This window comes from Natator depressus, chromosome 4 (genome assembly GCF_965152275.1).
Source record: "Natator depressus isolate rNatDep1 chromosome 4, rNatDep2.hap1, whole genome shotgun sequence".
Lineage (NCBI taxonomy): Eukaryota > Metazoa > Chordata > Testudines > Cheloniidae > Natator > Natator depressus.
The window spans coordinates 52,596,607-52,621,602 of NC_134237.1; the positions used below are offsets into that span (position 1 = coordinate 52,596,607).

At 42.3% G+C, this 24,996-nt stretch overlaps 1 protein-coding gene and 1 long non-coding RNA gene across 3 annotated transcripts in view; one reads left to right on the top strand and one right to left on the bottom strand.

The window, feature by feature from the left end:
* The window catches only part of LOC141986438 (uncharacterized), a 36,200-nt gene extending 19,672 nt beyond the window's left edge, over positions 1-16,528 (bottom strand). The window contains exons 1-3 of the long non-coding RNA XR_012639280.1: positions 16,327-16,528; positions 8,537-8,694; positions 756-1,028 (exon numbers count right to left, since the gene is read on the bottom strand). This is a non-coding gene — a long non-coding RNA (uncharacterized LOC141986438). The remainder of the gene's footprint in view (positions 1-755; positions 1,029-8,536; positions 8,695-16,326) is intronic.
* IL15 (interleukin 15) overlaps positions 16,354-24,996 on the top strand; it is a 97,460-nt gene continuing 88,817 nt past the window's right edge. Inside the window, exon 1 of one of the 2 annotated variants that reach the window (XM_074950919.1) lies at positions 16,354-16,565. The gene's annotated coding sequence lies outside the window, so the exon portion shown is untranslated. The remainder of the gene's footprint in view (positions 16,566-24,996) is intronic. The other variant, XM_074950917.1, reaches the window with a different exon arrangement.

The following is a 24,996-nucleotide window of genomic DNA, read 5'->3' on the forward strand; positions in this document are numbered from 1 at the left end:
CTTGTGCTCTCCTGCTCGTGCTTCCTCCTGGTATCCCACGTCCCCACTTACCTCCGGGCTTTGGTCTCCCTCCCACAGTGAACCTAGTTTAAAGCCCTCCTCACTAGGTTAGCCAGCCTGCTTGCAAAGATGCTCTTCCCTCTCTTTGTTAGGTGGAGCCCGTCTCTGCCTAGCACTCTTCCTTCTTGGAACACCATCCCATGGTCAAAGAATCCAAAGCCTTCTCTCAGACACCACCTGTGTAGCCATTCATTGACTTCCACGATTCGACCCTCTCTACCCCGGCCTTTTCCTTCCACAGAGAGGATGGACGAGAACACCACTTGCGCCTCAAACTCCTTTATCCTTCTTCCCAGAGCCACATAGTCTGCAGTGATCCTTTCAAGGTCCTTCTTGGCAGTATCATTGGGGCCCACGTGGAGAAGCAGGAACGGATAGTGATCCGAGGGCTTGATGAGTCTCAGCAGTCTCTCCATCGCATCATGAATCCTAGCTCCTGGCAAGCAGCAGACTTCTCTGTTTTCCCGGTCGGGGGGGCAGATAGATGACTCAGTCCCCCTGAGGAGGGAGTCCCTGACCACCACCACCCGCCTCCTTCTGTTGGGAGCGGTTGTCGTGGAACCCCCATCCATAGGACAGTGCATCTCATGCCTTCCAATCGGCGGAGTCTCCTTCTGCTCCCTTCCCTCAGATGTATCATCTAGTCCACTCTCCGCATTAGTACCTGTGGAGAGAACATGAAAACGATTGCTTACTTGTATCTGCATTCCTGGTACATGGACGCACCCCTTTCTTCTTCTGGAGGTCACATGCTGCCGAATTTCTTCACCACCCTTCTGTCCCCACTGCGCAGCCTGCTCTGAATCTTCAGAATGTTGTGTCCGTAGAAGCATATCCTGACGTCTGTCCAGGAAATCTTCAGTTTCTCTTATGCAATGCAGGGTCGATACTTGTTTCTCCAGACCTTGAACCTTCTCTTCCAATATGGAGACCAGCTTGCACTTTGTACAGACAAAGTCGCTTCTGTCCTGTGGAAGAAAGACAAACATGGCACATCCTGTGCAGGTAACAACAGCTGAACGCTTACCATCCATATTACCTTCCTTCTAGGAGCTTCCTCAGGTGCTGTAGTAACTACTCAGAGAAGCCTGCAAGATGAAAGCCTCAGTGGGCTCTCCCCAGGTGAACTTCCCTAATTGATCAGTGATGTAACAACAAAACAGTGTTAACCGGGACGACTTTAAGTGAGGAGTTACTGTACTTAGTATTCCAATACTCTGTTTCTCCCCCTCTCTGTGTTACCTTTGGGAATGAGGAAGCGGAGGTGGAGATAACTTAGGACCTGATTAGATCTGATTGCTCGGTGGAAGCTGAAACAGGGAGATAGAAGAGCACAAAGAGTTTTCTCTCGACACTTCTCCTTGTGCCCCTGCACAGTAGCTGGGACATATTGCAGTCTTTATGCTCCTTGGGAAGTCCTGCCCCCAGCACACACACTGGCAAGCAAAGCTGGCCAGGTTCACAGAGTGAAACTATACTAAACCCATTTAAGGGGTGTAGAACCAGGCATGCTCCCCTTGTATGCTGGGAGTGCCTAAAACAAAAACCATCTCAGAGATCCAGAGTCAAATTAAGACAATCCAGGGCCTAAACACAACCCATAAAATCCCCATCGAACACATCCCCAGGCCACCCCTCTTTGCCATGGCAATGGGTCTCAATTAAGATGAATGGGGCAATATATATTGTGACGCTGGCAGACCAGGTACCAGCTCATGCCAAGGCCACTGGGCCTCATTGAACAATGCATAGCTGGAAACCAGTCTGGCTTGCCTGAGTGCTGGTATTGTTAAAATAGGTATATTAGAGTTATAAGGATGTGTTTAATGTTTAGATTTTATGAAGTGCTTGTAGGATGCTGCATATGTTAATCTTACTTATAATGTCTGTATCCCATGTTATAAGGCAATATTTAAGTGTTTGACCGTAACTATAAACATGCTAAGACTGTAAAGCCCCCCAGTCAGGGGAGAAGCATGACCAGGTGTGAAATACTAGTTTACCACAAGATGTGTTATGTCCTCCCCAACAAAAAAAGGCCTACAGACACCAGACAGGCTACTGTGGAACATCAGTGGACAAAAGACTTAGTTGATTGCTTCCCCTAACACCCCCAAAGAGGGTACCTGCAAAAGCCCTTGTCCCATCACAGCTTGAACACTGGGGGGAAAGGAATAATAATCCCTGGTAAGGAGAAATTGTTATCCCTATGCTGCTTGAACTTGGAGCGGTGAAGATTTCTAAGCTTAAGCAAGGGATCCCCAGCTGTTTAGCTCAGCTTAGCCTTAAAGGACATATAAAGCTTGCATATTGTAGCAGCTACTATCATCTCTTGAAACCTCATTTGTGTGTGTATGTTTACCTGCTTTAACCTCAGAAATAACTCTTATTTATTTTTCTTAGTTAATACACCTTTCGTTAGCATTATAGGATTGGCTACAAGGTTTGTCCTTGGTGAGAGATCTACGGTGTACTTGACCTGGGATGAGTGATTGGTCCTTTGGGACTAGGAGTAACCTGAGTACTGACGTGATTTTTGGTGTAACTGACCATCTATCACACAGGCAAGCTTGCTTGCAGAGTGCCCGATCTTTGACTCCATGTCAAGTCTGTTATAACACTTGTTACTTGATTGGTGAATGTTGGGATGGTGCCAAATTGGTGTGGCCATACTGAATGGTGTGAGCATAAATTGACATCACTTAAACATGGCTGAATGGCTGTAGAGGATTCTGGGAGCAGGTTCCCTTTAAGCAGAAGCAAATTTGATAAAAGTCTGGCAAAGTCTGCATGTACGATCAATATTGAACTTATTGGTCGGCAAATATGGGCCCATGCAAAAGTAAATACCACAGCTATAATATTCCAGCATGGAGCACAGGTCAACCTTGTTGTAGTACCTTACAGCAAGGATGCCATGCAGAGAGCCAGAGTGAATGATTGATGAGTGAGTAAACGTGGGGTGATCTTAGTTAGGTATCACCACCCCCAGTCCCTTCTAAAACACTAATTAGGTAAAAATTAGTAACCACATGCCTACTGGGCATGCTTTTAAGACATGTGACTCCTTTATTATGCTTGAAGAAGCAATGCTGCTCGACAGAGTAGCCAAAACTCTGCTCGGTTGCCTTGAGACCTTCTCGAGCCCACAAAGGTCTTGCCTCGAGGGAATCCGAGACAGACCAGAGGGCTGAGAAGAACAGAGCAGGAGGAAAGAAGCCGTCTATAAAATTGGTAACCATCTTCTCTGTTTGCCAAGCAGGAACTGCGTGAGGCTAGCGCAGGGTCTGTTTGTGTATGTTTGTGAAAGAAAGACTTGTTAAGAGGAATGTATAGGTCTTAATGTCTAACATAGGAGTTATGTGCTTAATATAACCTTTTACTGCTTGTGTAATTCCTTCTCAATAAACTGCTGTGTATTGCAGATAATTACTGTGGACCAGTGGTGGACAACGTGCGGCCCGTCAAGGCAAGCAGCTGGCAGGCCACCAGACCGTTTGTTTACATTTGCACGGCAGCCCGCAGCTCCCAGTGGCTGCGGTTCACTAAGTAATTTTCGTAAATTAGTTTTCCCTCCGTTGATACACCTTCTTGTCAACTGTTGGGAATGGGCCACATCCACCCTGACTGAATTGGCCTCGTTAGCACTGACCCCTCCACTTGGTTAGGCAACTCCCATCTTTTCAAGTGCTGTACATTTATACCAGCCTACTGTATTTTTCACGCCATGAATCTGATGAAGTGGGTTATAGCCCACGAAAGCTAATGCCAAAATAAATGTGTTAGTCTCTAAGGTGCCACAAGGACTCCTCGTTGTTTCAACTAGTTTGGGGTTTGTGCCCTGCTTCTTGACAGTCTGCCCTGAGGTTGGCACCCACGTTCATGAGCCACTCTAGACAACCTGACACATATCTCTTGGAGTTATTGTTTCAAGTTGTTTACAGAGTCAGACAGCATCTGTTACACTCAGGTCCAAGCTTTTCTTTGCATCCTTGAGGGCTAAAAAGTAAATTTTTTAACGAGAGCTGACATTTTAGTCTCATTAGGTGACGTAAGGAGCAAGGGCCCTAAACATAGGCACTATATGCTCAGATTTATAAAGGCATTTAAGCATTGCTCTGCTCGGTGTTGCAAGGCCGAAGTGACTTTGCTGTCTAATTCTCATTTTCAGAAGTGACATTTGCACTTTGGCCCAGATCCTCACAAATATTTAGGCATCTAACTCATCCTGATTTCAAACACTGAAACACTCAGTGGAGCAGTGCCTAAATACACTGTCGTTCCTATGTATTATTCAAGCCTCCTGATACTCTCTCAGGCAAGAAAGTTCCAAACGGCCCCATACCAGAGGCTCTGCCTAACGGTATGGTTGAGCCCTTAATGACACTAACTAATTTTCTTTCTTTCTCTCTGATCACCTGATATTTAATAAAAGAATGACGGATTCTTTATTTTCCATATTGCTGATTTTTTCCCATCTCTGCAGCATGTTTAGAAAACTTACATTTCTACATACTTGCCCAGATAATATAGTTTGACCTTTCACAGGGGTTTTGCCTTTGTTAAAATCATGTGAATTAAATGAAATCTGCTACCTTTCAAGATAATTGGATTAATTTGAACATTTTCAGTGCCTGCTTCAAGCGGGTATAAATGGTATGCCATCAAATGGGGTTAAAAAGTCCCCTATAAACCACCACTGCTGTTATTAAATTTAATTAAGATAGAACAGCAGGCAATTTAAATAGGAAAGTGTTGTGTAAAAATGGCAGCACAGACAAATGACTCTGATGTTGTCATTAGAGCTAATTGGAAGCAGGGGTTTCTAAAGGAAGATATAATTAACAGGCTAATGAATACCATATTAGGGTTGTTATTAACAATGAAATTTGCAAACATACATGAAAAACCAGTTGCGGATATAATATTATTAGAGCTATTACAAAGTAAATCTCTTCAAACAAATTATATAGCAGTTTATCAGTTAATATAGTGCCCTAACAGAACAGCAGTAATAAAGCCTTCTTCCCTTTCACCTTCCACTTCCACAAATTAAGTACTAATTACCACATAGTAGCTGTAATGTATATGTTTTCAGTAAATTGGCCATTCTAATGCTTCTATACAAGTTTAACCAAAGAAATATTTTTGAAAGGTAACTGTCAGCATTTAAAGGAAATCACATAAATGCTCCATCATGTTACTATGATGCATGGAACACATGTAGCTAAGTTAATCATTCTGTAGAAAGTAGCCCTGACTGGCATTCATCACTAAAAATATGTTCCATATAGTTGAACAAAAAGCGTCTGCAAAATTAAACTGAGCTAATTTATGCATACAAGAAATTTTTTTTATCTGAAAAGGATGACATGCTCAGCCTGTAGTAGGAGGTATTGGACAGGCTACTTTTCTAAAAACCCCTGCTAGGTGACAGAGAGCAGAGCTAATTCAGATCTTAAAGGAGATTAACCTCTGCATGGCAATCTGTATAGTTTTAGTGCCTGAAAAGGAGAAATGGAGCTTTTAAGGGTGGGAAAAGCAGGCTAAGAGTTCTGAGAAGGAGGGAAACAAGTGAAACAAGCTACACACAAGTAAAAAAGAAATCGATGTAACTATTAGTTTAAAATTAGGTACTTTTGAGCACAGCTCCGGTTTGGTGGTTCAGACCATTTGGTCTGAAAATCAGGCAGGATACCTAGTAAGACTGAATGCAGCTGATGAAGTGAGCTGTAGCTCACGAAAGCTTATGCTCAAATAAATCTGTGAGTCTCTAAGGTGCCACAAGTCCTCCTTTTCTTTTTTGCGGATAGAGACTAACACGGCTGCTACTCTGAAACTTGTTAGTAAGACTAGTGTTATGTATGAGCTTTCCAATATTTCCAATATTTCCTATTTTAGGTGAGTTGGAAATAGCACAAGAATATAGTCTGAGGATAAAAATTTCAAAAGTACATAGGGTGACCAGATAGCAAATGTGAAAAATTGGGACAGATGGGGCTAGCATATCCAGCTCATGTAATATCTTCCTCCTGCAGACTGGAAATTGCAAAATTTGTTATTCCAAAAAGGACTACAAAGTACTCCATGCAACCATAGACAAGTTAGGGGCAAAATATTTTAAAATTACAGGATTTAATGAGAGACGGTCTAGAAAAATGTAACTTGATTGAAGGCACAGAGGCTGGAATTTAGGAGAAATTTTACTGAACTAACAGCTGGGAGCAAAGAGAGATGACAAAACATTATGCAAAGATTGGGAGAGACTGTAGGGAGGAAAGAAGGAAAAATTCACATTTTTCCGTAGTTGTACTGGATGGATAGCAGTATCTTGCTCTAGGGAGCATACAAGTATTGAATGCCCCAGGAGAATACCAGACTTTAACAATATTTGTTGTTATGAAGAAAGGTTAATAAGATTAAACTTATTCTTACTAGGGGGAAAAAAAGAGTTCAGTGGCCACTGACTGAAATCCTTTAACAAGAAAAAAAAATACATTGTGGTTGAAACCTGGACTCTCTGAGTTTGATGGGAGTTTTGCCATTGACTTCAACAGGACCAGGATTTCACCCAATATATTTCTTTCTTATGGACATGATGGAATTAGGAAAATATCCATGAAAACGGATCAATCTTAATTCCTACACATGAGGTTGCTAATTATTACTTTTTATAATGAGAGACAAGGTGCGTGAGGTAATATCTTTTATTGGACCAACGTCTGTTGGTGCGAGAGACAAGCTTTCAAGCTACACGGAGCTCTTCCTTAGGTCTGGGAAAGGTACTCAGAGTGTCACGGCTAAACACAAGGTCGAATAGATAGTTTAGCATAAGTTGGTAGCACATATTCCAAGGGACCATTCAAGGTGAAGTGGTTTATTAACACCTTTGTGGTCAAAGGACAAAAAGTGGGGTTAATAGGTTACAAATTGCTGTAATAAGCCATAAATCCAATGTGTTTATTAAGACCATGATTTTTAGTGTCTAGCAAAGTTATGAATTTAAGCTCCAATAATCATCTTTTGAAAGTGTTGTGCAGGTTTCCTTTGAGGATGAGGACGGATAGTGCAGATATAGAGTGATTGCTTTGGGAAAAGTGTTCACCCAAAGGTGATAGGGTGTTTTTGTCTTTTATAATTTTCTTGTGCGAGTTCATTCGGGAGCATAATGATTGTCTGGTTTCACCCACAGAGTTGTTATTGAGGCATTTAACGCAGTGGATGAGGTACACCACATGTTGAGACAGGCCTATGCAGCACCCATGGATCCTGAAAGGGGGGTGTTGATCATTGTACCAGTGGAAATGTGTCTGCAGATTTTGCATCTCTTGTTCTGGCAGGGTCTGATTCATTCCCAGAGCACAGTCCATCCTGTGCACTGAGCCTGTGCGAACTGAGATTTTTCAAAGGCTTATAACACGACGCTATTTTGATAGTTTTTAAACAGGAACAGCAAAAGGCGCACCCCAACATGAAAGCAGCCCCCTGCCACATTTCGGGCACTTGCTCCAAAATGCTCAGGCACTAGCACTTCTCAGCAAAACCTGAGATTTACTGTTATAAAAGCAGAACAACATATTTCCACTGATCTCGTTGTTGGAAATAGCTGAACCAAGTTTGCTGGAACTTTCCAAAATTATCTAGCCTGAGGAAGATGATGCCCAGCATGAAAAATTTCAGCCCAAACTGTTGAGGTCTGACTAAGTTATAAGTAGGTTTGTAAGTTTGTCATGATGCAGAAAAAGTCACGGACACCGTGATTTCTCAGTTTGTATGTGACTTCTCTGTCTGTCTGTGACTGCCTGCAGGAAGGCTCTAGGTGAGTAGGTCACTGGGCAGGTGTGGAGGGGAGGCCCTGGGATTGGGGTCAAAATACTGCTCAAGTGTGGCCTGACTGCCCCTCTCTTGGTTCTGAAACCCCATGTGCAAGGTCATAATGCTTGGAGGGGGGAGCTGGGCCCAGCCCTGGGGACACAGGAGCTGCCACTTCTGGGTGAGCGTGGGATGGGCTCCCTCGCCATTCCCAGGCCCAGCAGTTTTGGCTCCCAAACTCCCCTGCCTTGCCCCTGCACCCTCCATGCTGACCTGCTGCCATGCATCCCTGCCCCCCACCACATGAGCCTGGCACCAGGGAGAGAGATCATGGCCAGTTCTGGTCTCTCTGGTGGAAAGGGAGGGGGGAGAGGTCTCAGCCAAGGAAGGAAATACTGGGACGTGCCAAGCCCAGGCCCCTGATGCCAGGGCGGGGCACAGTCCAGAAAGCACAAGGGAGATACTGTACAGCCCTATGGGCCCCTAACATCCCTACTCCTCATGGAAAGCCATGGCCTCTGGGCTGTAGCCCCCTTTCCCACTCCTTTCCTGCCTGGGCAGGAGGCTCGGGGAAGTGCTGGAGCCTCTCCTCCAAGCCTGCAGCACTGGGACTCACACAGGGGCTCCACTGTTGTGTGGGAATGTGGGCACCCCATCCCATTACCTCCTGTGCAGGTGGCAGGTCCCTATCCACAGGGCCACCGACACTTCTGTCTTTGGCCTGGCCATGAAGAAAGGAGTGGCAGCTGCTGGGTCTCTGCTCAGAGCTGGCCAAGGTGGGGCAGTCCTGGGATTCTTGGCTCTCTCCCCTTTGTTGCACCCCTAGAGACAAGGAGGAGGAGGAGTCAGAGAAGAAGGGTGCTGGCCTTTGAGATGTGGTTGAATTTCATTTATCATGGCATTTTTTATAAAAAATTAGGGAGCAGTCATGGAAAATTTAGTAACCCGTGACTTTTACTAAATTTACCATGATTCTCCCATGATTTTTTATACAAAATACTGTGACAAACCTGCAGCCCTAGTTATAAGAAACTAAAAATATGGTTTCAGAGTAGCAGCCGTGTTAGTCTGTATTCGCAAAAAGAAAAGGAGTACTAGTGGCACCTTAGAGACTAACCAATTTATTTGAGCACAAGCTTTCGTGAGCTACAGCTCGCTTCATCGGATGCAAATAATAATAAATAAATGCTCAAATAAATTGGTTAGTCTCTAAGGTGCCACTAGTACTCCTTTTCTTTTTAAAAATATGGTCTTATAAGAGCAAGAGTTACCCAACCTTAACTGGTTTCAGAGTAACAGCCGTGTTAGTCTGTATTCGTAAAAAGAGAAAAGGAGTACTTGTGGCACCTTAGAGACTAACCAGTTTATTTGAGCATGAGCTTTCGTGAGCTACAGCTCACTTCATCGGATGCGATGAAGTGAGCTGTAGCTCACGAAAGCTCATGCTCAAATAAACTGGTTAGTCTCTAAGGTGCCACAAGTACTCCTTTTCTTTTTTCTTTTTACCAACCTTAACTATAGCCAGTGTTATCCGCTTTGCCTATAATATTTGTGACACATGGCCAGAACGGGTTAAACATCCTGCAAAATAAATGACTCAAATTCAACCCTTAAAGACATGTGGGAAGATAATGTTTGTGTTTTTGTGTATTTACACATGTATGGGTAGTGGTCAACAATGTAATCAACAATGCTGTATTCTGATAATTCATTAATTTGAGCGTAAGCTTACGTGAGCTACAGCTCACTCCATCAGATACATTCAGTGAAAATTTGTTAGTCTCTAAATAAATTTAAATAAATCTAAATAAATAAATTTGTTAGTCTCTAAGGTGCCACAAATACTCCTTTTCTTTTTGCGGATACAGACTAACACGGCTGCTACTCTGAAATCTGATAATTCAAAGATCAAAAAAAATCCCTAGTATTTAAATGAAGTGTAAGCATGGCATATCTCTGTAGTCATCTCTCTCTGAAATGTATAGCAAATTGTCGGTGAATGGTGGAGGAACAGGTGATTGTCTTATGTTAAATACCAGTGATAAACTTCCTTATGTTAATCTGTGTGAATAATTAACTATGCTGCTTAGGAAATAAGGGTCTGTTGTTCCCTGAGGGACTCCAACTTGTCAAAGACTAACTGTAATTTATATAAAATATCCTTGGGTCCTGACCCTTTTTATCTCAGATTAGTTTAAGCTTCATCCGGGAATACAGTATTATAGTACTTACTGTATTTCACAAACTTAAAAACATTCCTATTTTCTTGTGTATATTGCTATTTACCTTAGAAATGATCCAGTAATCTCCCTCCACATTACCATGACTTTACCAATTTAGCAATTGTATGTCTTCAGCCTGTGACAATGGATGACTTTCATTTGTTAAAACAATCTAGCTCAAGTAAAGCTTGCTCATGTTTAATGGTAATGTTAGATAAATTGCAATATGCCAGGACTACCATGCATACTTCAGAAAGGCAGAATATTAATGTCCTACCAGATGTGTCTAGATAATTAAATAGCATTTTTAAGATGCCAAAAGTTTTTAATAACCAATCTGAAGAGTCTGTAATGTAAGATTCATTATAGTTTAATTCTGAGAGGCGATGAGTCTATGAAATGCTATATAGATCATAAAGTGGGAGTTAGCCAGTTTTCTCATAGGGCAAACATTCACATCTAAAAATATATTTGCAATAAATGTAAATCCATACATTTAAATGTATTGCAAGTTATAATATAAATCCAGATCTGCCCTACAGTCTTTCAATGTTTACAGATTGTTTTTTGTACTATAACTGACCCTGGGCAATTACCAAATGCCATTGTTTATATGATATTTTGAATACTATAACTTGCACAGCAAGTCAGGTAAAGGCTAGACTTAGTTTACTGTCAGCCCATAGTAAGGGATACTGCATCTGCACTATCCAAGAGCAGATGAGTGAAGGAACTGTGACTTAATAACAATTTCCTCCTTGACTCCCCCTTATTTCTGGGGGAAAGCAATCTGCTACTGACTGTAGTGAGTACCACCAAGGTTCTCAACTGTTTACACACTAGTATTCCCTTCCTACTTTGCCAAAATACATCTTCCTCCCTCTCCATTTAAGATGGGAAAGGCTCAGCTCCACTGACTGCTGCATTGGGGAGAAGCCAAAAATTACAACCATTCGTCATTTCTGTCTAGGCACTCCCATCCCCGAGCTATTAGGGAAGGAGAACAGCCAGTTCTTCAGAGTCCACTCTTTTCTCCACATTCCTAGAGTCTAGCTCACCATATCATCAGACAAGTAGTTCACTCCTGCAGAAATATTTTGGGATGCAGGGGTAGGGCTTTGGTTAAAAATTCTCAGGAAGCAATTCCCTCCCAAACTTCTACATGTTTTCTTGTGCCATTGGCACTCAGATGACTTCTACATCCCTACCCTTCCACAAATCATGATGAAACTGGAATTTCACTCAAAAAATGTCATAATCAGCAACACTCTACTTTTTGGAGAGGCTAGCTGCTTGAGGGTGTGTAAGGAGGGAAGGCCTCAGTTTCGGTCTGGCTGAAAAAGAACTAATTGAGCAAATGAGGGACCATGTTCATCTTTAATCATGTAGGAGCTTATAGAAGCAGCACGGGCCTATGCAGAATTGGTTGGGGACATACCTGAGGTGAAATCTTCCCTTTCAAGCGCATGGACTCTTGCTTTTATGCAAGGGTGGAATGTTCAACATCAGCTGACTTTCTTTTATGTTCATGTGTGACCCTAAGAACACCTTAATGCCAACTGGCAAGGGGTATACAAGAATATCATACCAGAATCAGAACATGGAGGAAAGAGTGGACTCTGAAGAACTGGCTGTTCTCCTTCCCTAATAGGTAGGGGATGGGAGTTCACCGAAGAATGTCATGTCATGGTTTACCAATGAATGTCATGTCAGGTATCAAAGAAAAGCCGGTGTCACACTGGTTATGACTATCATCATAAAATTTATGTGCTGCCATTATCTCAGGTGTTACCTTATAGTTTGTATCAAGGTGTTAATCCCCAGAAAAGGTGAAACACTGATTTTCTGCCAGACCAGAGATGTTTATCCATCTACCTATTGAAATATAAACTCAGTATTGTCTCATTTGCAATCAGCAGTCTGAGTTAAGTGTGTGTGAATGCTTGTGAAATTTTACAGGAAGAGAAGAACAGCAATGGGAAAAGAGCCTTATCGGGGGGCGCACTTCAAAGGTTTACTGGACTATAACTGGATGACAAGGAAAGCACCATGTTATCCTGCACCTAAGAAGTAAACAAACAGTATGTTTACATTTATGAAAATGGGATCACAACCAGCCTTGGTTGGAAATGCTGCAGAAGGCTTTTGGTGGAATAAGGCTGTTCAAGACAGGTAATTCACCTATTAAGTTTAGTCTGTAGAAAGTGTGCATTGATTTTGTTTTATATGTAACCCTTCTGTTTCCTTTATCCTTACTCACTAGCTCTTAAATCTTGATCTATGATAAGAAATGTGTGATAGTTTTCACTATAAATATATCTGCATGCTTTGGTATTACATAAGGAGCTGATCATAAGTTGAATCAAGTGTGTGTAGTGTTCCCTTGGGGACAGCAAACCAGGTATTACTGTGAGTTTTCAGTGGATAAGGGCCTGGACTCTACAGGGCAAATGCTTCAAAGGAGCTTGGGGACTGGGGTGCACCTATTGTTAACCTGCAAGGCAACATAAGGGCTGGCGTAGACCAGACTGGGTGAATGTCTGGGTGATTAACAGGCTGGTGGTGTTGGGGAGCTGACATCCATTTAAGCATATGCAAGTCTCTTTCTCACTGGAGGTGGGATAGGGGGGAAAAGTGTGACTCCCAACCCTGAGCACGGTCATATCTTGTTGGTTATTTATTATTTGTATTGTATAGGAACCCCAGTCATGCACCATTGTATTAAGTGTTGTATATGGAGCCTTGTAAACACCGCACAGTATTCCTATTCTCCCTGATGTCCCACATGAGTTTATGGTTCTTACATACAACACATTTCTATTATAGATGCTGATAGTACTCTTTTTTTTCTCTCTATAAGCAATGTTTTAGGGCCAAATCCTGCACCCATTGTTCCGTGACAAAACTGATCTTGACTTCCTTGGAACTGAAGTGCAAATAAAAACTGATTTCTTCTTGTGGAGCCACAATTGCAGGGAAGGTGATGTTTTTTAAATTGGGGTGCTCAATATTATTATATGTCAGTAATCACATTTTTATTTTAAAATTACATTCATACTTATACTTTCAGTTTAATATACACACATTCTAAATTATTCACTTTCTTTGTCACTGCACTTAAATTACTAAATTGTCATTTAGTTGCTCATTAGTGAGAGTAATTGTCAATATCTTGCCAAATAGCCTGTGTCCACTAGAAATAAGACTTGCATAAATTAAAAAGGGATATTTTGCCACAATAATTTATGCTATAAATAAGCACCATGCTATGGCTAGTAGTGTTTAGGCAGCTGTAAAATGCCTTTTGTGTAACTAGAAAGCACATTTTTATATAATTAAGAAAATTGATGAGAGTTAAATGTTGAGGGAATGCAGGTGGTATATTGTCTGAAACCTGCATAATTTTTATATGCTACTAATGTATTTTTAACTTTAGGTACGGTTTTATAATGAAACTGGTGACTATATTTTTAACCTGTTAAATGCTAGAGAAATACACTTCTCAAAAGCAACCAGAGGAAGCTTATTAGAGCTGATCAAAAAATGGGAGGAAAAAAAAAATCTCACACACACACAAATCAAAATTTTAAAGTGTTTCCATTTTGCAGGGTTTGAAATGGATTTTTCTTCACTTTTTTTTGGAAAAACAAACAAATGTTTGTGTATGCCTCCTTCCTTCCCCCTCTTTGCCACTGAGTGCAATAAAATTCATGATGCCCAATATTGGCTTTTTAAAATCTGTAGGTTTTCCATAGTTGAGGAAGTTTTGAAAAGTTACAGTCTACAGAGTTCAGAGTAACAGCCGTGTTAGTCTGTATTCGCAAAAAGAAAAGGAGTACTTGTGGCACCTTAGAGACTAACCAATTTATTTGAGCATAAGCTTTTGTGAGCTACAGCTCACTTCATTGGATGGCAAAAGGGAAAATGGGAAATAAAGAAAAATGAAAAAGTGAAAAACCTCTCTCTCTAAATAGCATTCACTCTACTGCCTTCAGTGACAAAAAGGAAAAAAAGGAAGGCATCTATATTTCAAATATCAAAATATTCAGGCTTGGGAAAAAAAAAACCCAAAGAATATACTGAAACCCAAAAAGCTTCCTATGAAACCTGTTGATTTAGGGGGAAAAGCCATTTCTTTGATCAGAAGAAGGTTTTTGAATTTTTTTTTTTATCAGCTCAGACTTGTGCTTAGGCAGGTGTTTGTTTCACACACACAGGAAAAAAAATAAATAGAGGAAATATTGCTGGTGACTCCTGCCTGGGGAGTCTCCTTTTCACTTGTACTTTCACACCAGCAGCTGGAATTCCTGCAGCAGTCACCTACCCTAGAGTTCCTGCTCTCAGCTTTTCTTTGCTCACTGCTTTCCAGTGAGAGGGGGCAGTAGGTCCCAGGTCTACACTGATTTTGTGGCGGAAAGACTGGTGCTTAACACCAAGCAGTTCCTCGTCACAGATCCTACTGCTTGTCCACCTGGCTTCAATCTGCCACATTGTCAGTGGGCCCTTCTTAACTGACTCCGGACTGTGCAGCCAATCAGCACTGTCGAGGTCTTCAAGACCATCCAAGCTGCAGTGCAGATCAAGCAATGATACACACTGTTGAGGAGTGCCCACTAACCAAATTCAGCGGTGGGCTTCGAGAGCTCCATTTGGCCACTAAGAACACCATTATTTGGCGAGTACGCAAACGCTAAATAAATACTGCTCTTTACAAAGTGACGTTTGAGCCTTTTAACTGAAAGAGACCCGAGCAGGAACCCATACAGATTTCCTTCTGGAGAAACCAAGATCCAGCTTATACAGTCTGCACAGCCGGGCATGAGTTTCCAGGGTATGATAAGATTTGAGTTCTGATCTTAGGTTTTTCTACTAACTGGTAATAATATTTTTGTGTAGTTCAGAACCATTATTAATGACCACGATCTTATATCGGTGTGCTAGGAAACAGAAAACTATCATTTCCTAAATTTTATAAATGGAGTACCTGAGAGAATGCCCAAGGTCATTCCACGCAGAGGTAGGAGAAGAAACTAGGTCGCTAATGTGACAGAGCCACATCTGCTGTATCACACTGCCTTTTAAAATGAATGTGCCAAATCTATAAGCTGAAACCCACTGCTGTCACCACTAGACACCACTCTGCTGCTCCCTGAGCCAAGAAGAACAACCCAGGTGTCCAGATAGTGAACATCCCATAACTGCCAAAGTTTGTGTCCCATTCTAATGATTCTTCCTCCACACAGAGGACCACTGCCTACTTCTACTATCTACTAGTTACTCCTTGAGCTTAAGTGAAAGAGGTGAAGCTGAAGGTTCTTGGTACAAACCCATGCAGGGAAAATGGTAACAACGACAGTCCTAGTGCATATACACAAATTGGCAGAATTAAGATTCTACAGACAGGACACACCATAATTATATTTAACTTCCCAGTGTTTGACTTTGCAATGTTTTTAGTGTAGATTTAGTAAATAAATAAAGCAAGCCAGCCTCCTTCCCCGCCCTTAAAATTGCACATATTGCGTGATACCTGCAAGACTCAGAGCAGCTAACGAATTACAAAGCCTTTCCTCTAGAGGTCTCCAGTTGAAAGCTCAGTAGGGATTAACTGCTACCCTGGAGATAAACAGAGGACTTCCCGCACTGGAGCTGTGAAGGCTCGTGCCCTTTCACTAGCACCAGCTTCACACTCCTTTTAAAGCTGAAATGCATGGTTACACCCCCATTGTTTGCAAATGAGTTTATTAAATGTGCATAGGTCAAATAGCTGCACAAAACTCGCCACCTGTGCCCTGTCTGCCCTGGCACCGCCTTAGTGGGGAGGGCAGCAGGGGGCACCGCCTCTCTGCCCCCCTCTGACTTCTCAAGGGGTTGTTCCCTCTTTGCTCCGCCACCCCTTTTTTCCTAAGGGCCAACTCTTGCCTCAACTGCGGGCTGCTTTGCCGGAAAGCCGCCTGTTTGGGGCGCAGGGCCGGGGAAGAGGCCGAAGCAGCCCGTTCACGCCCGGGAGCCCCGTCTGCAGCGCTCCAACCGGGAAGGGACACCATTGGGCTGTGCAGGGGGGAGGGGACTCTGTATAGACGGGTTGCACCTTTTCCTTCCCCTTTAGGGACTGATAAACAGCTGGCTGTACAGCAGTGACAGCCCAGGACGCCGAAGGGCTTGTTAACCTCCCAGCCTTCAGGTCCCTGGCTCCCCCCGCCGCCGCCGTAGTTTTCTTTTCTTTGCAAACCTAAGAGCCTGACAGGGCGCAGAAGGACGAATTCCCTGCTGTCGTTCCGGGATTAGCCCCGGTCTCCGTCAGTCACAGCTCGAGCGGCTGAGTCCCGCTGAGGCGCCACTAGCCTCCCTCCGTTTCGTAACAACCGAAAGTAAAAGAGGCCGGGGCGGGCTGCGGGGGGAACGTGATTTGCTGTCATTGGTCGCAGCTCTCTCCACCGGTGCTGTCTCTGCGGCCACGTTCCCAGGCTTGTGAGTACTTTACAAACGTCAGCAACATTGTGTTTCTTTGCTTTCAGATGATTATATCTTTGTTATTGAAAGAAGGACTGTTGTCTGCTTCACTTTTCGGGGTAATCTAATCAGTAGTTTCCAGTCCTGCATTTGCCTCTGATTGCCCCACCGGTTCTTTATAATTTTGCAGTCACCTTGCTGCTGTGGGAAAGACTTACGCAAACAAGAAAAATCAACTATAGTCAGTGAATGTAACTATACAGAAAATAGTGCAAAATACACAGTGTAAACGTTGTGAGCGGACGATAAGGAAGTTCCAGTAGTCTTGGGAGCTACTTCTAGCAATGATGGGTTAAATAGAGACAGAAGTGCAGGGTTTTTTAATTGACGGCATCTCTTTAAATCAGGGTCTTGAAATAGCTTAATGACAAGGTGTAATTAAACATCAAGATGTATTACCATAGGACCCTACAACCTAGATGAAGTCCCATTGAAGTAAAGGGTGCTGGGGCATGCTAGCTGATTCCAGTGTTAGGACTGTGCTCTTAACGGGCCACTATGCTAGATGGGGCAACTGCATTAGTAGTTCTGCTCTTTAAAAAAATGACTGTTGTATTTTCCATATAAAGATAGTCAAATGGCATGGGTCGCCTTGTTTATGCCTGCAAAATTACTTGGATAAAATCCACAAAAGCAAGAAAATTCATCATATTGTGCCCAGGAAGTTTCTTTGAGGGGATCTCTTCCTCTGTCTCTAGCCTGCATACCTATGCCTGGTTCTTTTAAGATATATTTTAATATGGATTACAATGTCAAATACAGTGGAACACGCTAGTAGTTCCTTGTTATAATAATCAGCTTGTGTTATGTGAATACCTGTCAAATGATCAGCAACGTGGCAGCCCCTTTGGCCATTATTTACGTTTCCCTGTATTTACATGTGTCCATTTATTTGCCTCATGCAGGACAGGTGAAATAAATACAAAAGTGATCCCTTTTCATTTTGCCCTAAAATAAGGAGACACTCGATATTATAGTGCAATTAGAATTTAATATAAGGAAATATTCTTTACACAGCAGTAACGTTGACCCATGGAATACACTCCCTTGAGAGGTTGTTGACACAAATGTTTTGGCTCGATTTTAAAATAGTTGGGAATAATTTATAATAAATAATAATTTATAGGACTATTAATGACATTTTAACCATGCAAACTAAAAGAACAAATGGAAGCAACTCTCATGCTTTGAGGTATAAACTGATAGCTTGTTGGGATTCAGATGGGATTTCCTATGATCTACACTGTGCATTCTGAAGTTCACTAGCATTGCTCTGAAGTATTGGACATAAAATGGTCAGACTTTGGTGTAGCAGTGTACTATAAATAACTTAGACTCTGAGATGTCTCCTCCCTCTTCATTTGGCAGTCAGCTGGCTTTGTGAGAAGATATGCAAGCAAATCTTGAAGCTGTTCAGAAATTAATTTTATGCCAAACTTTAGAACCCTGCCACTTCAACATCTAAAACACTTATAAGCCTTCAGTTTGTTCTGTGTTGACTGCTCCCCTCTACTACATGGTATGGAGAATGAAAACGTGGAAAAGGAAGTAGGGGCTATGCTGCAGCATTTTCTTTTTCTCAATTTCATCTATCTCTAGTACTTCTATGCTTATAATTATGGAACTCAGCTTCATGGAGCCTGGGTATTGTGGCAGGGGAGAAGAGGAGCCAAGGAAAAGCTGCCCCCTGCCCCCGACATGGCATATTGTCCTGTTGAATTTAGGGTTGCCAACTGTCTAATCACACAAACCCAAACACCCTTGCCTCGCCCCTTCTGAGGTCCCACCCTGCTCACTCCATCCCCCCACTCAATCGCTTGCTTTCCCCCATCCTCCCTCACTTTCACTGGGCTGGGGCAGGGGGGTGGGGTGCGGGAGGGGGTGTGGGCTCTGGGCTGGGAGGTGGGGCTGAGGGGTTTGGAGTGTGGGAAGGGGCTCCGGGCTGAGCCTGGGTCAAGGGTTTGGGGTGCAGGAAGGGGTGCGAGGTGCAAGCTCTGGTAGGGAGTTTGGGTGCTGAAGGGGACTCAGGGCTGGGGTTGGGGGGCAGGTGGGGGTGAGGGCTTTGGGAGGGAGTTTGGGTGCGGGAGGGGATGAGGGCTCTGAGAGGGAGTTTGGATGCAGGAGAGAGCTCCAATCTGGGGTTGGGTGCAGGAGAGGTGCGGGGTGCAGGCTGCAGCTGGGAGGTGCTTACCTTGGGTGGCTCCTGGTCGGTGGCACAGCGGGGCTTAGGCAGACTCTCTGCATGCCCTGGCCTCACACTGCTCCCAGAAGTGGCTGGCACATCCCTGCGGCCCCAGGGAGCTCCATGCACTGCTCGCGTTCACATGCACTGCCTCCGCAGCGCCCATTGGTTGCAGTTCCCGGCCAACGGGAGCCATGGAGTTGGCACTGGGGGGGAGGCAGAATGCGGAGCCACCTGCTTTCAGGAGTGGCATGAGGGCAGGGTAGGCAGGGAGCCTGCCTTAGCCCCGCTGCGTTGCCGGAGTGTCAGTGCGTAAAATCTCCCGGTTTGGCTTTAGTAGCCTGCGGGAGATAGGGTGAGAAATCAGGAGGGTTGGCAATGCTAGTTGAACTTGTGTTGCAAAATGCATCTAAATTAGTGCTTCTCAGAGACACTGTGTAGGGAATATGGGTGGTTAGATTTCAGGGGGTGTCAGGGTTTCCTCCCTCTGAACTCTGGGGTACAGATGTGGGGATCTGCATGAAAGACCCCATAAACTTATTTCTACCGGCTTAGGTTAAAACTTCCCCAAGGCACAAATCTTTCCTTGTCCTTGGAAAAGTACTGCTGCCACCGCCAAGCAAGTTAGACAAAGATTCAGGAAAAGGACCACTTGGAGTTCCTGTTTCCCCAAAATATCCCCCCAAGCCCATTCACCCCCTTTCCTGGGGAGGCTTGAGAATAATCTACCAACCAGATAGGTAAACAAGGTGAGCACAGACCAGACCCTTGGCTTTTTAGGACACTAAAAACCAATCAAATTCTTAAAAAAACAGACTTTATTGTAAAGAAAAAAAAAGAGTAAAAGAAGCACCTCTGTAAAATCAGGATGGAAGGTAACTTTACAGGGTAATAAGATTCCAAACACAGAGGATTCCCCTCTAGGCAAAACTTTAAAGTTACAAAAAAACAGGGATAACTCTCCCTCTAAGCATAGGGAAAATTCACAAGCTAAACCAAAAGATAAACTAATGCATTCTCTTGCTATACTTACAGTTTGTAATCTTAGAGGCTTATTCCAGGTATGGTTTTAGGAAAGGTGGTTTTTTTTTTTCTGCCTGGTCCCTCTCTTTGTCCTGAGAGAACACAAAGAAAAGCCTTCCCCCACAGATTTGAAAGTATCTTCTTCCCTTATTGGTCCTTTTGGTCAGGTGCCAACCAGGTTATCTGAGCTTCTTAACCCTTTACAGGTAAAGGAGGGATTTTATGCTACCCTTAGCTGTATGTTTATGACCGGGGGGGGCGGAGAATATCTGGCAAGGCAGAACCAGGGTTGCTAACTCTTGTGATTTTGGCTGGCGCCAGAGCCAATCTAGTCGTGATGTGAGAAGCTCCAGCCATCCCATGAATTTCAACTCTGTCTTGGGGAAACCCCCCTCTGATGGGCTGCTTTCCCCACTGCCCTGCCCTGCCCAGGGGGAACAGTGGCTCTGCAGGCATGTTGCAGGACGCAAGCAGGACTGTCCCCCTCACCACCATTTTCACAGAAGGGGAGGGGAGAAAAAGAGGGAGCATAAAAAGCCCAACAGCTCAGAATGGCACTGCTCCCGCCGCCCCATCTTTTTTTGTGAACTGTGGGGCAGTTCCTCTGCTTCTCAACTCTCCCTCCCTTGCAACACCAGACCTAGGAAGGGACAGAAGGGGGAGAAGAGGGACCCCACTGCAGCTCACCCCAGGCCTGGGAGAGTAGGAAGAAGCTTCCTAGGAGCTGCAGGAGGAGCAGAGATGAGGCAGCAAGGCAGAAGTGGGGGTGAGAACTCCTGCAGCAGGGACCAAATGCTGAATACCTTTGGGAGCACTGGCAATGCTAATTGTCAATACACACAATGGGGATGGGCAGGAAGAGGTCAAAAATCAAGACAGACCAAAACACATTAAAATAATCTCATTTGGGTGGGTGGATGGGGTCTTGCTCATGATTGTTTAACATTTGAGACTGGCAATACTTGGATTGTGCCTGTTTGTTTACTCTGTAAAATAATGAACATATTATTTGTTTATTTAAAAAAAAGATTCTGCTCTTGTGAATTTCAGCAGACTGCATGCTCACAAGAATAGACCAGACATGCAACAGCTGAGGGCAAAAGAGGCTTAATTTAACAACAAATAAAATTCTGACGCACAGTGTCTACAGAGACCAAGTACAATGTCATTGCAAATTATAATAATACAAAAGAAGGAAAATAATGTTACACTAACTAATACTAACAAGGATATTTTAGTGTGCAGAGCAATGTATATATATTTATATATGGTTGGGCAGTTCTGCTTCTTGTTTTTCTATCCAGTCGTATATTTGGTTAGTCTATTATCTGAGCCATGGATTCTCTACTTGGTATGTTTCAGAGTAGCAGCCGTGTTAGTCTGTATTCGCAAAAAGAAAAGGAGTACCTGTAGCACCTTACAGTTAGTCTCTAAGGTGCCACAAGTACTCCTTTTCTTTCTACTTGGTATGATGACTTCGTCTATAAGAATCACCACTATTCCTGCCAGGCATAATGAGTCTTATTTAAAACTCATCAGAGTTGGACCCAGACCCTGTAGCTGCCTTCCTAATTTTTCGCACAAGCCAGCTGACTTTAGGAGATTTCAAAGAATGGAAGCATATGCTCCGCCATAACAAATGAAAACATTCACTGATGTCAAAAACTGAGGCAGTAAGCCTTAGCTAGAATTAATAAGAATACTGAAATGATTATTTCAAAAATTTCAGCAGCAGATATGAGAATTACTGATTTGAAAAATACAATTGAGAAATATTAATGTGTTATAATGAATGGTTTATATAACTAATAACATCTCTTAGGCCAATATCCTCCACATTGTGTTTACAAACAAGCAGAAAGCCCCTCTTGTTAAGACCTCTAACTCCAGGGCCATTGCCTCACTACTGTTTCAGCCCTGCTCGTAGCAGAATAGTAAAAATAAACAATAAAGCCATGAGTTCTTGTGGCTTAAAGAGCCAGAAGAAACAGAGGTCTTGACCTGTACGCACTCTCCTTCAGGTTTCTCCATATCCTTGAGGGCTCAACAACAACAACCCAAGTTCAACAAATTCTACAAGCACTATTCATATGCAAGTGAAGAAATAATTATATACTACAAGGAAAGCACTCCTTTGGACAGCATGGAGGACAAGGTTGTAGGGTTGAAAAAAATTAGTGTGAGATGAAAGACATTTCTACCAAAAATTTAAGGCATGTCTTATCTGTAGTAGTCCCTGATCCTGCAGACACTTGAGCATGTATGCCACTGTAAACATCTGACTAGTCCATAAAGTCAGTGGGACTACTCACATGGTTAAAGTTACGCATGTGTTTTTAGGACCAGCACTTTTTAATTTGGAAATGGTGCCCCAGATGAACTGGCTGCTCCTTTCTTTCCTGCCTGGGGCTGGGCTCCTGTGCTGGACCTGCAGTTCATTTCTCTCCCTTTCTGCCTCCTAGGCTCTCTGGACTGGAATGACTGCTATTTCTGTTCTCTGCGCAACACATGGATTTCCTAGATGGATGGCTGCACCAATAGAGAGGTGGTCATCAGAAATAGGGCACTCACTTGCTACATTACAAAATGTGGAAATTAAAAGGTCAGCATATTTTCAGCAGCATTAAGGAAGGAATGGATGCTCAAATTAGGTGCAAAACTGATTACTGAATGAAAATTATCTAAGCTTTTATATGATATGCAATTCTAAAAGGTCAGCCAGATGTGGCCTTAAATAAAAGGGGCTATTTATCACATTTTACTCCAGCTAAGTCACTGGTTGACATTAAGCATAGACCCAGACTTCTGGAAAATATTAGTTATTTGGCTGCCAAACAGTTGTAACTCGGCACTGGAGAGTTCAAAAATCTAGGAAATTTTATGGAATATAATTTTTATATATTTATATATTTCAGTATACTGACATTTCACAAGAATAGATGATTACGTGTGAGGGAAAGTTACTCACATGTGAGCCTTTCACTACAGAGAAAATGTGCACTAACTTATTGTAGAGTCTCAAACAATGCATTTTATCAATAAAATTAGCTATGCAGCCTCCTTTGTAGTAGCAGCATTCCATCAGGTCTCTTAGAACAGATTTTACTTAGAATAGATTGACATCTAAGGTTGGTCAAATTTTGCACCTACTAACCTTGATTAGATTAATGTTCCACTAGCATAAATAATGCTATTTGTAAAGTGACATATTTGGACTTTGACTAAGTTGTCCAACAGTTGACTAATGCAAAGGCAAGAGACCTATCACAATTAGTGATGAGGGTGAAAACACTGGCTGTCAAGAACAGGAAAAATTGATTTGTTTGAAAGAAAAGCATGTGCTGTGCAGCTTGGTTACTAATATAATCTTGCAAATTCTAGCAAACTCAAGTTTTTCCTTGTGACTTCTCTAATCAAAATCTGTTTGTCTGAAAGATCCACAACTTCTGATTCTGGACTCTTCAGTAAACTGAAGATTTGTCCAAATTGAAATAGGCTTCTCGACTTTTTCACATTAGCCTTGATTGTGTGTGTATATTTCCATACGTTGACCTGTTTCTTTCACATGCTGTAGAAGATGGAAGAAGCTAAAGTAAATGGGAAGCAACAGGAATCCGAGATTGTTTGTACAAAGGCCTTGCCATCATGTAGTAGGAGTAATATGCTTGGCAGATTCCCAGATTGTACTCCTGGACCAAATACCTGAAGAGGTTCTGCAACATTTGAAAAGTACTTTTCCAACATCTGGTCTAAGTGTGTTGCTTGTTTAAGAATACAGTCAAATGCTGTAACAATGCTATCATCACTAACATTGCTACTTTTGATCCAAGAAGTTTGCAGCAGCATATATTGGTTTGTAAATAAATTCCTCCCGTCTGCGAAATAAAATCCTTCACTTTTACTTCTTCGTGACTTGTGAGTGGAGATGCACTTATTCTCAAAAACAGTAAACTTTATCTTTGCCATAAATTGAGGAATGTCTGACAAAATTACTTTGATTCAGATACAGTGATTGCAGAAGCAATCGGATGTAGAATCTGCAGAGAGTTCTTCAGGTGAACACAGATGATATGACAGTGTGTCATACCTTTTAAATACTTTAAGATTTTCAGTTATCACTGTTTCTTGAAAAGATTCTTTGTTTTTAATAAACTGTCAAATGACATAACATTTCCCTATTTTGTTTTGCTGGAAAGTTTCAGAGTTACCATTTTTATCCTTATCATGGTTTTCATCCTACTACTTCTTAAAGACAGCAGCTGCAATATGAGTAGTTTAAATTTATTTTATAACTTCTTTTGCTCTTGTAAAGATGTTTTCCAATATGCCAACCTTCATAAAGTCATTAAGAAGCAGGGTTAGGCCACAGGAAGCACAGCCTCTTGCAGTAGTATGTGGATATTTGTCCATTATAATATCCCTTGCTGCTTTCATATTAGTGGCATTATCAGTCATCAGAACAAATACTTTCCCACTTCCAATCTTCTTTAGTACTTCACATATTTCACTGATATACTCTGTAGTTTGTCTGTTCTCAGTAGTATATACCTCAATAGTATTCATCACCATGTATTTTTTGAAAGCTTTCCCCGCCCCATTTTGGGCTTATGTCCTGCCCTCCATTCCCGTGTCTGTTGGTGTTGAGGTTTGGCACCACCGCCATTTTGAACTTTTTAAAGAAAAATTATTTTTATGTTTGAATAGGGGGAATGTTGCGTGCTTGTGCTTTGATATGTTTGGTTGATTGTTTAGAGAAAAAATTTGAAAGAATAGAAAGAGGGGCCTTAAAGATTAAAAAAGAAAGATTTGGTTAGGTTTAGAGGATAAAAGGAAAGAAAGGTTATTAAACAAAAGAAAGAGTGTTTGGTTAGGTTTAGTAAGGTCAGATGATTTTAAAGGACTAGTCTGGCATGTTATTAAAGAATCAAAATTTTTTGAAATAAATTTAAAATGTTTATTAAATATAAAGTTAGGTTAAAAAAGAACACAGAGCAGAAAAAAGTGAATTTTATAAAGCAGAGACTGTTTAGTAAGCACATGGTAAAAAATTATAAAGGCAGGTTAATAAAGAAACATTTTAAAACTTGAAAATATTAAATATAAAGGTAGGTTAAGAAAAGAGAATTTAAAAATATTAAATAGGTTAAAAGAGCATTTGGCAGTAAAAAGGGAATTTTATAAAGC